We start from the raw sequence: 12,909 nt of genomic DNA, 5'->3' as shown, positions 1-12,909 counted from the left end.
GATGGAAGAGCTCAGCAGGTATGTGAGAAGCAGGTGCCATGAGGGTGGGGCTATGCAGTGGAGTGAGTTCCACTCCCTGTTTCCATCAGGTTCCATGGTTCTGAGTTCTCTACCAAGTAAAATAAAGCTTCCTTTACCTGAGCTATTCTAAGGTAAGTCTTGGACCCTTACAAATCAACAAGATTTCTTGGAACATGTTTAGTAAGTTTGCAAAGTGCTTCAGGTGGATAGATCCCAGAATACAACATTCTAACTGGTCAGAGAACAGTATTTCTTTTTATTTATTTATTTATTTATTTAGTTGAAATGGGGGTCTCACTTTGTTGCCCTACTTGGCCTACAACTCCTGGGCTCAAGTGATTCTCCTGCCTCAGTCTCCTGAGTATCAGGTAGCTGAGACTACATGTGTGCCACCATGCTGGCTAGTAATTCATTCATTTTAAATGGCAAAGTTACTTAGCAAAATATGTCCACTTGCAGAATGTTAATTTCAAAGCATCTGCTAATGTTTACACAGAGAAAAAAAACTCTCAGAGACCTTTATTTCTTAATTAAATTATTTTCCACTGTGAATATAGAACTGAGATTTTAAATAAATATAATATCTATGTAAGTTATTAGATGGTCCATAAATCTCAGTTTTGCTCTCTTAAGCATTTTTTTAAAAAATGAATAACTTCAAAAAACACAATCAGATTTTTGAAGGGAGAAAAACCATCATAATGAAGAAAAGGTAAGAGAGACAAACTCTTTCCAGTCTTAGAGGAAAGTGAGAAAGATTTTGAAAGAAACTGAGAGGGTTTAAAAATTATGCAAATTCAATAATGGGTTATGTTGTCATTACTCCCCTAAATGGGGAACACCAAATTATAATGTCAGTCCAGAAACATAATGTGGAAATCATCAGAGATCAGCACTAACCTGCACAGCTTGGGAATGGCTTTCTCCACAGGCACTTAGTGTCTGACTGTCCATTTTTGCAAGATGGATGAGCGTAGGTGCCATAATAAGGCCAAGACACTCAGTTATGATAATGGCCCATGAAGACCAAAATGATCCATAAATTATAATTGAACTACAATTCAGTGCAGTCAGCCTGTGACAGATTTCATTCTAGCCACCTCACCCTAAGTTCAAGACTACAGTTGTGAAGGTAAGTCCCAAAAGGCCAGGTTGAGATTTTTGTAAGGAATCCTATACTTATCTTCAACTTCCTTTGTAATTTCTAATCAGAGATATCTGGGGCCAGATCTTTATAAAATTGCATTAGTTAAAGATCCTCCCAGGGAGTAGGTCATCCTAGATTTTAACAGTAAGGGTCAAGTGGTGGCATCTCTGAGAATTATCCACTCATTCATTCTTTTACTCATTCATTCTACAAACATTTGCTTGTTCTTGACCGTGTTGGAAATACAGCCTCCACAAAGGAGGTAGCTATACATAATATTCTAGGACAGGAGATGGGGTTCTACAGAAATTCCAGTGGGAGAGAGATCTGAAACAATCTGGAAAAGTCAGGAAAAACTTCCTAAATTTGAGGGTGATGAGTCAAGTATTAAAGGATGAGCAGGGGTTGGCCAGGAAAAGGGAGGTGGATGATGTATACCAAGGTCAGGGGACTGAATAAGCCAAGTGATTGTGAGGAAAGGCAGTGTGTGGCATAGGAAAAATCCACATAGCCTCTCTAAAGGCACAGCAGCACTAGTTTAACTTAACCTGGCCAGTGTTGACATCTTTTTTTTTTTTTTGGCAATTCAATGCCTATTTATATAATAAAATTATATCTTCCCCTGCCACAGAACACAAATCACATTTCTATGACAATACTCCAACAAGTTTAAGCACACAGTGGGAAACTGCCTAGGAAAGATAAAGAAATTTATTCAATAAAGATTTAATTATAAAAGCATTTAACTGCCCAGGTAGCTATCATTACATGGTAGTTCACACTACATTAAACGGAGAGCCTGTTAGGAGGGATGGATTTCCTCTGAACTGAAAGCCACTTATGGAGCACTGAACTGTTAGAAATTTCCATGTCTCAAATGAGTATTTCTTTTTTTTTTCTTTTTTACCCCCAGGGTCACATGACTTTAACGTAGTTCATTAGTAGAAAAGGCCAGCTTCCACTCCCAGACGTGCGCTTGTCCTCAGACTTCACTGCCATGATTTAGAAGATGCAAACAATATTGCCTAATATTATTCTATACATCCATCAGTGTTCAGGAAAACCACTTTAAATTGCTACTTAATTTACACCGTAATGACTGGGTTACAGCTTTAGCAAATTGGCAATTCTGGAAGCAATAATTTTGAAAGCTATAGATGTCTCTGATAGACGCTTGGACTGAACTCAGTGCAGAGACAGTCCCAAACACCTCCATCTCCCATTGCACCAGGTTCTCTGAGTGCCATGGACGCAGAAGAGCAGGAAGGGCTCCCTCCACTTGTAGTTGCAGCTATTGGCACCTAGCACTTTGCGGATTTCCTGCAACATGTCATTGGGGTCCATGGAACTAGTGGTTTTCATGTTCCAGGTGAAGGGCAGAGATCCTTTTGATCAGCAGCATTGTGACTTGAGCCCTTATAGATCCTGTTCGTCTCATACTTGGTTGGAAGCCTTCTTGTGAGTTTTGAAGTTAATTTACTAAAAAAGATTAGTGGAGCCTCTACTTGGAGTCTGGGACAATGGCATAGCTTCCTGGGCCAGGCTGGGCAAGGAAGGAGGGCCTTGTATCTTGCAGTTCGCCAGTTCCCGGGGCTGGCGGTGGAGTGCTAAGACTGGCAGTGCCTATGGGGGAAGCGGATTTGGTCCTGGGTGGTGGCACTGCAAAGTTCCCCTTGCTGACCATTTTCAACAGTCCATACTGTGGGTTGAAGCAATTGTGATTCTCTGATAAGGAATGGTGCTGTTCTCCATGCCATTCTGGATCACTGAATGTCTGCCCACTATGATTCTCTCACGAAAAATTCTGCTGTGTCATCCCTAAAGATGCTGTGCTACTGCTGGGGACAGCAGGGCTTTTCTTGCATTTAGGAATGTCCACTTTGTTGGGGTTACTTGCCTTCCCAAGCATTGAACTGGCTTGAGCAATTGCCTCTCCTCCCACCGCACTGCCACCTCATTTCTAGGAGGGAATTCCATCTTCTTTGAGGTCACTAACAGCAATGCTTATCTTACTCCTCTTTGGATATGCCCCAAGTGAAGGAATAGCTGGTCCAGCATGGTCACTGTAGGCTCTCTGCTTCTGGATTGAAGAAAAGCTTCTCTGCACTTTGTGGGGAGGAGACTGCCTGGTGCTGTTGCTGAGGTCACTGCTTGGCCTTACCTTAGCAAGTGAAAAATTGCTGTTAGAATTGGAGTCACTAGTGTTCAGCTCTGCAGATTTTCTCCCCAGCAATAATTATGTAGCTGTGATTTCATCATATTTCATTTTACTGAGAGATTCTTGAATTTTTTCCTGTGAATATCCCACTCCTACCATAATATCTATTCTTTTCTAGTCCAGCTCTGGTTCAACAAAGGGTTCAAGTTCATCTTCCTCATGCCCTGCGTTGAGCCACCCATCCTTCATGATTTGCTCTGGAATACCTAGCTTAATTGGGTTTAGCACCAGAAAGCATTTGAGCAGCTTTTCATAGCCTGTGGATATGTAGAAAGGGATTCTGTATTTCCCTCAAAACTCTCTAAGTTCCTTCCAAGATTCTGCCCCCATAAAGGGAAGCAACCCTTTGACTAGAGTGTACAGAATAATGCCAAGACTCCACTCATCCATGTCCAGCTCATGGTACTTCTAGCTCTGGGAGAATTCTTGGGCTGCATATGGAGGACTCCCACAAAATGTATCTAGTTTAGTGACCAAAGTAAACTCATTGCTAAAACAAAAATCTGCTATTTTAATGTTCATATCTGCATCTAACAACAGATTTTCTGCCTTGAGGTCTCTGTGAACAATCGCTTTTGATGGCAATACTGTACTGCAGACACGATTTGTCTAAATTTAGCTCTTGCTTCTTTTTTTCTTCATTCTTCTGTGCGCAATCACATAGTCAAAAAAATTCACCTCCACTTGCATACTTCATGTTGATTAAGTAGAGTGTTTTTTTTTTTTTAGTGACTTCAAACAACTTCACTATGTTTGGGTGATTTAAAATCTTCATTATTCTTACTTCTCTGAAGAGCTTTTGTAGACTTGTTGGATTCAACTGAGTTTTGTCAATTATTTTTATTGTAGCCTCTCTGCCTGTAAGGATGTGTTATGCCAATTTTACTTTTGCAAAGTTTCCCTTGCTGATCATTTTCAACAGTCCATACTTTCCAAGGTGAGGCTGCTCATCCACACAGGAAGCTATAGGGTTTCTACACCTTGCTCCACAGAGCCCAGTGCAGGAGTTGACTTCTCCTTGTGAGGTGTACATGGTTCTTTGTCATTGAATATCTTCAATGTCTTGTGATGAATTTAACAGAAAAAAATAAACTCCCAAATCTACTCAACTACCAGAGTTAATAAATGCATCTAGGTACCACTGGCAGGCTTAGTAAGGGCTAGGCAAGAAAAGAGGAAACCAGGAAAGAGTTGGAGAAAGAATGTGAAAAGAATGTTATCAAAAATAGCTTCGAATGCCTTCCACAACAAAAGATGCTTGCCCAGTTTAAAATTATCCTTCTGGGTAAGTCTAAGAGCAAAATGTAAATGAGGAGTGATTTGGGTCTACTCATTTCTAAGATTCTCACTCTGCTATGCAGGCAATGCAGTCATAAAGGTACTGATCACATAAAGAATGGTTATATACACTCTAAGTGGATCCAGGACCTGGGCATTTGACCAGAGGCCCTGTGCCTAATAGAAGAAAAAGTAGGCCCAAGTCTCCATCATGTTGACTTAAGAATCAAATTCCTCAATAAGACTCCTAAAGTGCAAGAAGTAAAATCAATAATTAATAAATGGGATTGTATCCAACTAAAAAGATTTTTCACAGCAAAGGAAACAATCAACAAAATGAAGAGAGAGCCTACAGAATGGGAGAAAATCTTTGCCATCTGCACCTCAGATAGAGCATTAATCTCCAGGATATATAAAGAACTCAAAACACTAATAATAATAATAATAATAATAATAATAATAGCCCAATCAATAAATGTGCAAAGGAATTAAACAGATATTTCACAGAAGAAATACAGTCAACAAATACATGAAAAAGATGTTCAACATCTCTAGCAATTAGAGAAATTCAAATTAAAACTACACTGAGATTTAATCTCACTTCAGTCATAATGGCAATTATCAAGAATACAAGTAACAAAAAATGTTGTAAGGGTGTGGGGGAAAAGGTACAGTCATACACTGCAAATTGATGCAACCACTCTGGAAAGCAGTATGGAGATTCCTTAGAACAGTTGGTATGGAATCACCTTTTGATCCATCTTAACCACTCCTCAGCATATCCCCAATGGACTTAAAATCGGCATACTATAGTGACATGGCCACATTAATGTTCATAGCAGCTCAATTTACAATTGCTAAGCTATGGGTATATAACCTGGCTTTCAAAGTATATTTTGAGGGTATAGATGCCCTCAATAGGTGAATGATAAAGAAAACAGGGTATACATGCACAATGGAATGTTACTCAGCCTTAAAGAAGAATGAAATTATGGCATTTGCTTGTAAATGGATGGAACTAGAGGCTAGGAAACAACCCAGGAAAAATTAGACCAACTCTTTCCATTCTGTCTTCTCCCACTACTTCTAATAGTGAAATAAGCCAATCCCCAAGTCCCAAAGGCCAAATGTTCTCTCTGATATGCAGATGCTAACTCACAATGGGGGGTGGGTATCACCAAATTGGACATTGAGGAATGGGAGGAAGGGAGGAGGAATGAGAAAGAGAATGGGAAAGGCAGTATAATGAATTGGACATAACTTTCCTATGTTCATAAATGAACATACCACCAGTGTAACTCCACATCATATACAACCATAAGAATGGGAAGTTATACTCCATGTATATATACATTCTACTGTCATGTATAAACTGATTGACATAAAGATGCAAATAATCCTCAAACTAAAATCCATAAAGTCTTCCTTGATCCAATATAAAATATGAATTCTTCTAAGATTTTTTAACTTTCTTTTTAAAGACCCAAAAAAGCTTATTCAATAAATAGTGTGCATTTTCAATCTCTCCTTCATTCTTGGTTGGCAAGGTTTTCCTAGTGGACATCTTACAGTGCTTGGACTCTGCACCCTGCATGGGTAAAAACAAAACTGCCCATCCCTGGGCTGTCCGAAAGCAGCTGCCAGGAGTCTCCTGCCCAATGTCCTGGGTCTAGATCCTGGTATGGCCCAGGCTCCCCACCAGTTAGGCTCCTCCCACTCTCCCACCCATCACCCCCACACACACCAAGTTCAGCTCCAAGGCCTCCATACAGAGCTACCCTAACTTCCATTTTGAAATAACCTCTAGTAGGTTCTTGGGTACTTGCTAACTTCTGTAGTTACAAAATGGAATAAAGCATGAAGCCCTTCCTCCTTGATAAATTAACACCCTTAAAATTATAATCCTGTACTAAAATGAATTCAAATAAAGTCTAAAACGCATGATTATTGAAATACAAATGTCTCTGAAAGCTCCAAGGAAAAAAATAAAAACTCAGTAGTGACAGTTTCATAAAAATGTCTTTTGAGCTGGGTCATGGTGAAAACAAAGACTATCTAGGTTGAAAGATGCATGGATTCTGGATAGTATGAAACTAGAATGTTCATTGGCTTGAAGGAGTTAAAAAGGATTAGAACAGTAGATTCTCCAGGAAAGGTTTGCAGGGCTTGGTGGGAAAAGCACAACATGGCTTTCAAAATATACTAGGAAACTGGTCTTGAAGTTATGTTTCCATGATAGTGTTTTAATGTGGCTTTTACTTTTAGTTTGGATATCTTAATAGTACACATGGAAATTGTGATCCATTCTAGTAGGACAGAGACCCCCCCCCACACACCCAGCAGACCCTTACCATAATTAAGCAGAAATCTCCACATATTTGTAACATAGAAGCTCCTCATCTTGTCAGACAAGGATATCAGCTATCAGCAAAAACCTCTGCAGAAGAGCATTGTGGTGGGTAGTTTCCTCTTTTTGTAAATGTCAGGTTTGGAGGGAAAAAAAAGTGTGAAACCTCTGTCTGGTCTAGAGGATGGAATGAAAAGCACTTGTCATATGAACCTCCAAGCTCCCCAACCCCAACACTACGCATAAAATTCAAAGAATTTCTAGACATTTAGTTCAGTTCAGAGGAGGAAATTTTAGGCTCAAGTCCCACTATGGATCCTATAGTCATTAAACCTGCTTCTTGAAAATTCCTCTGGTGTCCAGCTTCTTCTGTCCTACTTCAACTTGACCCACTGTAGAATTCAAGTGCTTTTGAATTCTATAACTAACCTCCTGGAAGCAGAGGACATCTGCCCCTAAGGAACCTGGTTCCATAGTGGGGATCTGAGGGTTTCTGACAACTGTTCTTGCTCATCTTTCAACCAAATATATCTTGATAAATCCCTCCTTAGATGGTGAAGTAAGGCAGTAATAACCAAACCTTAAATCCAGCCTTAATTCCCTATGAACTCTAGAAGGCATGATATTGTACCCTGTGGAGTGCCAGTACAGGGCAAGCTGGTGCACCAGAACAGAGGTATGCAGCAAGGGAAGGAAATACCTGGATTTGTAGGTGGGCAAGCAAGGAAACCAGGTAGAATGGAGGTGGGCTTACCCCAAATTTTGATGAGCTCAGACATAACCCAGGCAATTCCTGTTTATGGGAATATATGCCTTGTGATGGGTAGTGTAGTGTGGGGCATAGGAAGAAGTCAACAATGGCCAGACTATGATTCAGATGTTGCTCCTCCTACTTATAAAACAACAGTCTATTAAAGAACTGGTGGGCCACAGCATCTCATCCTCAAGGAGAGGAAGGGCTTATTGAGAGCAAAGTAGCACCATGGAATCTCACACACAGAATTCAAAAATATAAGAGAGGACACAAGCCTTGTAGATATCAGGAGTGCTTTTCAGGGAAGCTAAGCCATGAGCTCTGGGAAGCAGACTGGCCTGGGGAAAGGAAAAAAGAGGGAATAGCTTCAAGTATGTTCAGAGCTTGCCCCTGCATATCTCTTATGCCACGCTTCATTGGCCTATGAGTTGGGAACTCTAATAGGGTTTCAAGGCCAAGGAAAGACTGAAGTCCCAGTTCAAGCAGGAAGTCAAGGAAAGCAAAGACTTCCTGTGCTCTTTGGTTTACCAGAGTCTCAACACATCCACACTGGGGATAACAAATCACCTGAGTCCATGGATTCAACCGCTAATCTCTTCCAGAAACATCCTCACAGATACACTCCCAAATAATATTTATTCTGGGTACCTGATGGTGCAGTCAAATTGAAGCATAAAGTCAACTATTACAGTCAGTGGCACTAGCATGTGGAATCAGTCAATGGAAGAGAAGGGCACAGAACTAATGATGAGGTCAAAAAAAAAAAAAAAAAAAAGACCTAAGTGCTTTCCTCCGTTGGCTCTGTATTATTGTACAACAGGTCATTCTAAAGCTGTTGTTTAAAACAACAATAATAATAATTTAAGATTTTTGTGTTTTTTGTATGTCAAGGATTCAGGAGCACTGTGGCTCATGAATTCTGGCTCAAAGTGTCTTACAAGATTGCAATCAGAGGTTAGCAGGGACTTCAATTATGGAAGCTTTGACTGAGGCTAAGAATCTACTTGCTCCATGGTGGCTCCCACCCATGGCTGGCAAATTGGTGTTGGCTGATGGTGGAAGGCTTTAGTTCCTCCACATGGACCTCTCCACGGGTTCCTCACACTATGGCTACTGACTTTTCTGACAGCGAGCAATCCAAAAGACCAAGGTAGGAGAGACAATGTCTTTTATGATGAGGCTTGTCCACCACATACTATCACTTCTATAGTATTCTACTGATTGCATAGGATAAATTTGCTTCAGCATTGGAAGATATAAACCGAGGGCATGAATATCAAAGAGGAAGATCATTGGGCAGAGGGGGGGCATTTTAGAAGCTGTTTCCTTCAGTTTCTAAATATCCATTTTCCTATTACTTGTCTACTATACCTCCATGACTTTTCATGTTTCCTTTGCCTGGAATATTCTGCTACATTTTCTTCTCTTTCAAGGGCCAGTCTGAAATTTTGCTTGTCTGAAAAATCACTGCCAACTCTTTCTTGCAAATAAGTACTTCACACACATATCTGTTTTACAGCTTACGTGTTTGTGTGTTTGTGTTTGTGTGCTTATTAGTCAGCTAATGTCACGTCAAGCACACTTTGGGACTGGCACAGAATTGGCACTCTGTAATGCTAGGCAAATGACAGTGCAAGAATAAGTGCTTATCATCACATCAAAGGGGATCTGAGGCTTATAATTCTCAGTCACCTTCTGACACTTCAATTATTATTCAAAAATTAAAACTGTCTCCTATAAATGGTTGAGAGGGGTAGGAAGTACATAGTATATCTTATTTCCATGCAAATTTTGCTAAACATGATCTTCCTTACTAGTATATTAATTCTAAAATTCAAGAGGTCATATGGTCATAAAATTTAAAAGTTAACTAAATATTATTTGTGGAATTTTATTCTTAGATATATCTTCATTTCATCTACCTTTGTCAGGTAAGCCAAATAAATGACAGAGAAACAAAAGCAGTAAAATAAAGTGGGTAAACGTTGGATTGGTTGAATTTTAAACATAAAAGATTTTTGAATTGATGATTTTCCCAACTACATGCTTTGATTAACTCATGAGAGGATCATGATATATCTTCAACCATTAAGGACTAGTTTGGGTTGGAACCTATTAACTAAAAATGGATGGTAAATTAGGTAGAAGCTTTACTGCCATTACCCTTTTAACTCTCTCATTGAAAAAGCCTGCTCAGCAAATGGTTTACATAAATACAGTTTCAAGAAAATAAAAAAATTCTTGGAGCAAAAGTGAATTTTAAGAAGAATTGACTCTAGTTTGGCCCAGGACTATGGAATAGAGCAGTATTCAGTGATCTGAGTCAGAGCATCCAGATTCTCTACAGGGGCAACATCTTGGTTTCAGTTTCCTGCTATTCGGAATTTTGGCTGGCCTGACCCAACATAGCACAGTCAATCACCTAATATGAGGAAAGCCACTCTAAACATCTTGGATGAGGCTTTTAACTTCCATGTGCCTCAGTTTTCTTTGTTAAAATATAGAGAATAGTATCCATTCCATAGGGCTGGGCATAGAAAGCATTATGCATTTGTTAAAAATAATATACTCATTCTAACTCCATCCTACCCTTCTGTCCCCACATCTAACATTTTCTGTCTCTCAATACTCCTTTCCTATCTCCAACTCATTACATCTGGCTAACATTTATTTAGTAAATATTTCCTCTAGGAAGTCTTTTCTGATTCCAAATTCCCATGAACAAATTTGCTGTCCTTTCTATGAGTCTTAGCTTTAGATGCTTTATATGAAAATTCATGATTTATAGGAATTGCCTATTCACTCACCTATATTTTCCCATTCAAATAGAGACTCTAAAAAAGACCATTTTGCTCATCATCATGTTGCTGGTACCAACGTAGAACATGATGTATTGCAAGCATGGAATGAGTATGAGAGGTATTAGGAAAAGCAGAAGGAGAGGGAGAGAATAAGTAGAGATGGAAGAGAGAAAGAAGGGAGTGAAGGAGGGAAGAAGGCTTTAGACATACAGTTTGTTTCCTGAACCCTGGAGTCTAGAGATAGCAATCCCCATATGCTGAGCCTACCTTACGATGCATTCCTGCAACCCCTTGTTGGTGGCAGGAACCAGAGATATAAACCAAAGGAGAGAGAAACTAAAAAAATCAGATGAGATGATGCCAGGTGGGGATTTATTGTGTCCTCAGAATTTGTGGTTCTAATTGACTACAAATATTGTGTGCAGGGGAAGAAGCAGTGCTTTGCCCACCAAAGAGGCAATCACATCACCCTCATGGTCCGTGCACAGTGCTGGCAACTCCTATGGGAGCTTCCTCTTTGGGTGTGAGATGGCAGCACCATAGTTTCCTAGAACAGACTCAAAACAGATAATAAAGACCAACATCTGTTCTGAGAAATGTTAGTCATCTACATGTAAGAGGTAGGAATGCCAGCTCACAAACTCAGGTAAACATTTGAAAAAAAATCACATCTCCTTATTTTATAGATGTCAGCCCAATTTTAATTATAGGACCTTCTTCTTCTCAGGCCTATTGCAAAATGTGACCTCAGTCATCCTCAGGGCAAGCCATGACTCCTGAAATCGGTTGGATTGTTAAGATGGTAGGTAGGTGCCTTTTGTATTTGGTCCTAGGCACTGGAGATGTCAATTGCCTCTGTTTGCCTGGAACATTGGGTAACATCAACTGTGTGCCACCTGCCAATATACCCTAGATAGCACTCCTTTCAGGGTTTTGGTTCATCACCGGGATGCTTCTGGAAGCCAGACTGACTCTCACTGCTGCCAGATGCCTGTTCTCTATTGCTCTTTTCCTGCTGCAGCCCAAGACTTTGTGGACTGAAGAGGAGAGCAAAGCTGAGCCTCTCTACCTTCTGATTCTTCAGGTCACTTTGCCTCTACTACTGAATACCTTTCACCCCCTCTTCCAAAACTCTTAGGATCTCCACGAAGCCTTACAAAGTAAATACCAGACATCCTTGCCAGTGACTTTTGTTTTCATGCCTGCCAGTTATCTGTACCTATGAAGCACAGAGCGAATAGTCTGCATGAATGGGCAACCCGAAAACAAAATCAGACTCTGCAAGCCCAAACACATAAATTAATATCTCAAAAAATATTCAGTCGTATAAAAATCCCCAAAGCAAGAGATTCACAAATTTTTCCACTTCAAAGAAAAAGAGTAGGAAGGATCATGATCATCTATGATCCTTTATATAATCTTCTTTAGTCTCAAAATTGGGTTACAATGCCCAAACCCTCTGTATGTGGAAGCTGTGTATGGTCTCTGCCTTTTAGCCCACAATTCTATTCCAAGGCTGGACCCAACCTGGGGGTAGGGGGAGGGTATTCAAGGCTAAATTAACTCAGTGCCTCACATGCTTTTTTTCTGGCAGGCAGCTGCCATTAAGGGGCCCCTTGCTGAGAAAATCCACCCCTTAGTGCCAGCTGCATCCCTGTATTTATGAGTGAGTGAACCTTTTACCAGCATCACTTGGAAGATGCACACGGTATTTCCAATTTTAGAAATATAGTTATTTGGCATCTACCCTTTACCCAGAGCTGATTGAGGGATGTGTTTTCTTTTTACATCAGTGTGCTCTATTGCTCTTGGTGTGAAAAGATGACAGATGCTGATGCTATTACTGTCTGAGTGTGTGAGCAGGCCTGTGAAGGCTGTGAAGGTTTGCTGGAAAGGGGCATGCATGCACAAGCACACACACATGCATATACAAGTGCACACACTCTGGCACTTGCAAATCCATGGGTGGCATAGGTGTAGGCCAGGGTAGACCTTACTAAGTCTGTTTTTTGAGTATCTAAAAGAATCTTTTGCAGGCTTCTCTCTGTGCAACAGTTCCTACTTTTCTGAACTATTTTCTCTTTTTCCTTATGTTGTTGCCTCTTAGAAGAAAGCAACCCAAATAAAAAATGATCTGTTGCATTTTCATCCTAATTGGTTATACCCATCTGTTTAATTGTCTGTTTTCTCAACAAATGCATGTGCCTTTCATTCCATGTCAACCCCAAAGCTTGGCCATAATACATGCCTAAAACCAGAAGCTAATCTTACCAACACTGTTATTTGCATTAGACCTTCCAGTCTTATAGAATTCTAGAATTTTTATACTATTACTTTTAATCT

At 40.1% G+C, this 12,909-nt stretch overlaps 1 pseudogene; it reads right to left on the bottom strand.

The window, feature by feature from the left end:
* Positions 1-2,272: 2,272 nt before the first annotated feature.
* LOC114096150 (MAP/microtubule affinity-regulating kinase 3 pseudogene) lies at positions 2,273-6,228 on the bottom strand (annotated as a pseudogene).
* Positions 6,229-12,909: the final 6,681 nt, after the last annotated feature.

This window comes from Marmota flaviventris, chromosome 1 (assembly GCF_047511675.1).
Source record: "Marmota flaviventris isolate mMarFla1 chromosome 1, mMarFla1.hap1, whole genome shotgun sequence".
Lineage (NCBI taxonomy): Eukaryota > Metazoa > Chordata > Mammalia > Rodentia > Sciuridae > Marmota > Marmota flaviventris.
This window is presented reverse-complemented; position numbering and strand designations above follow the sequence as displayed.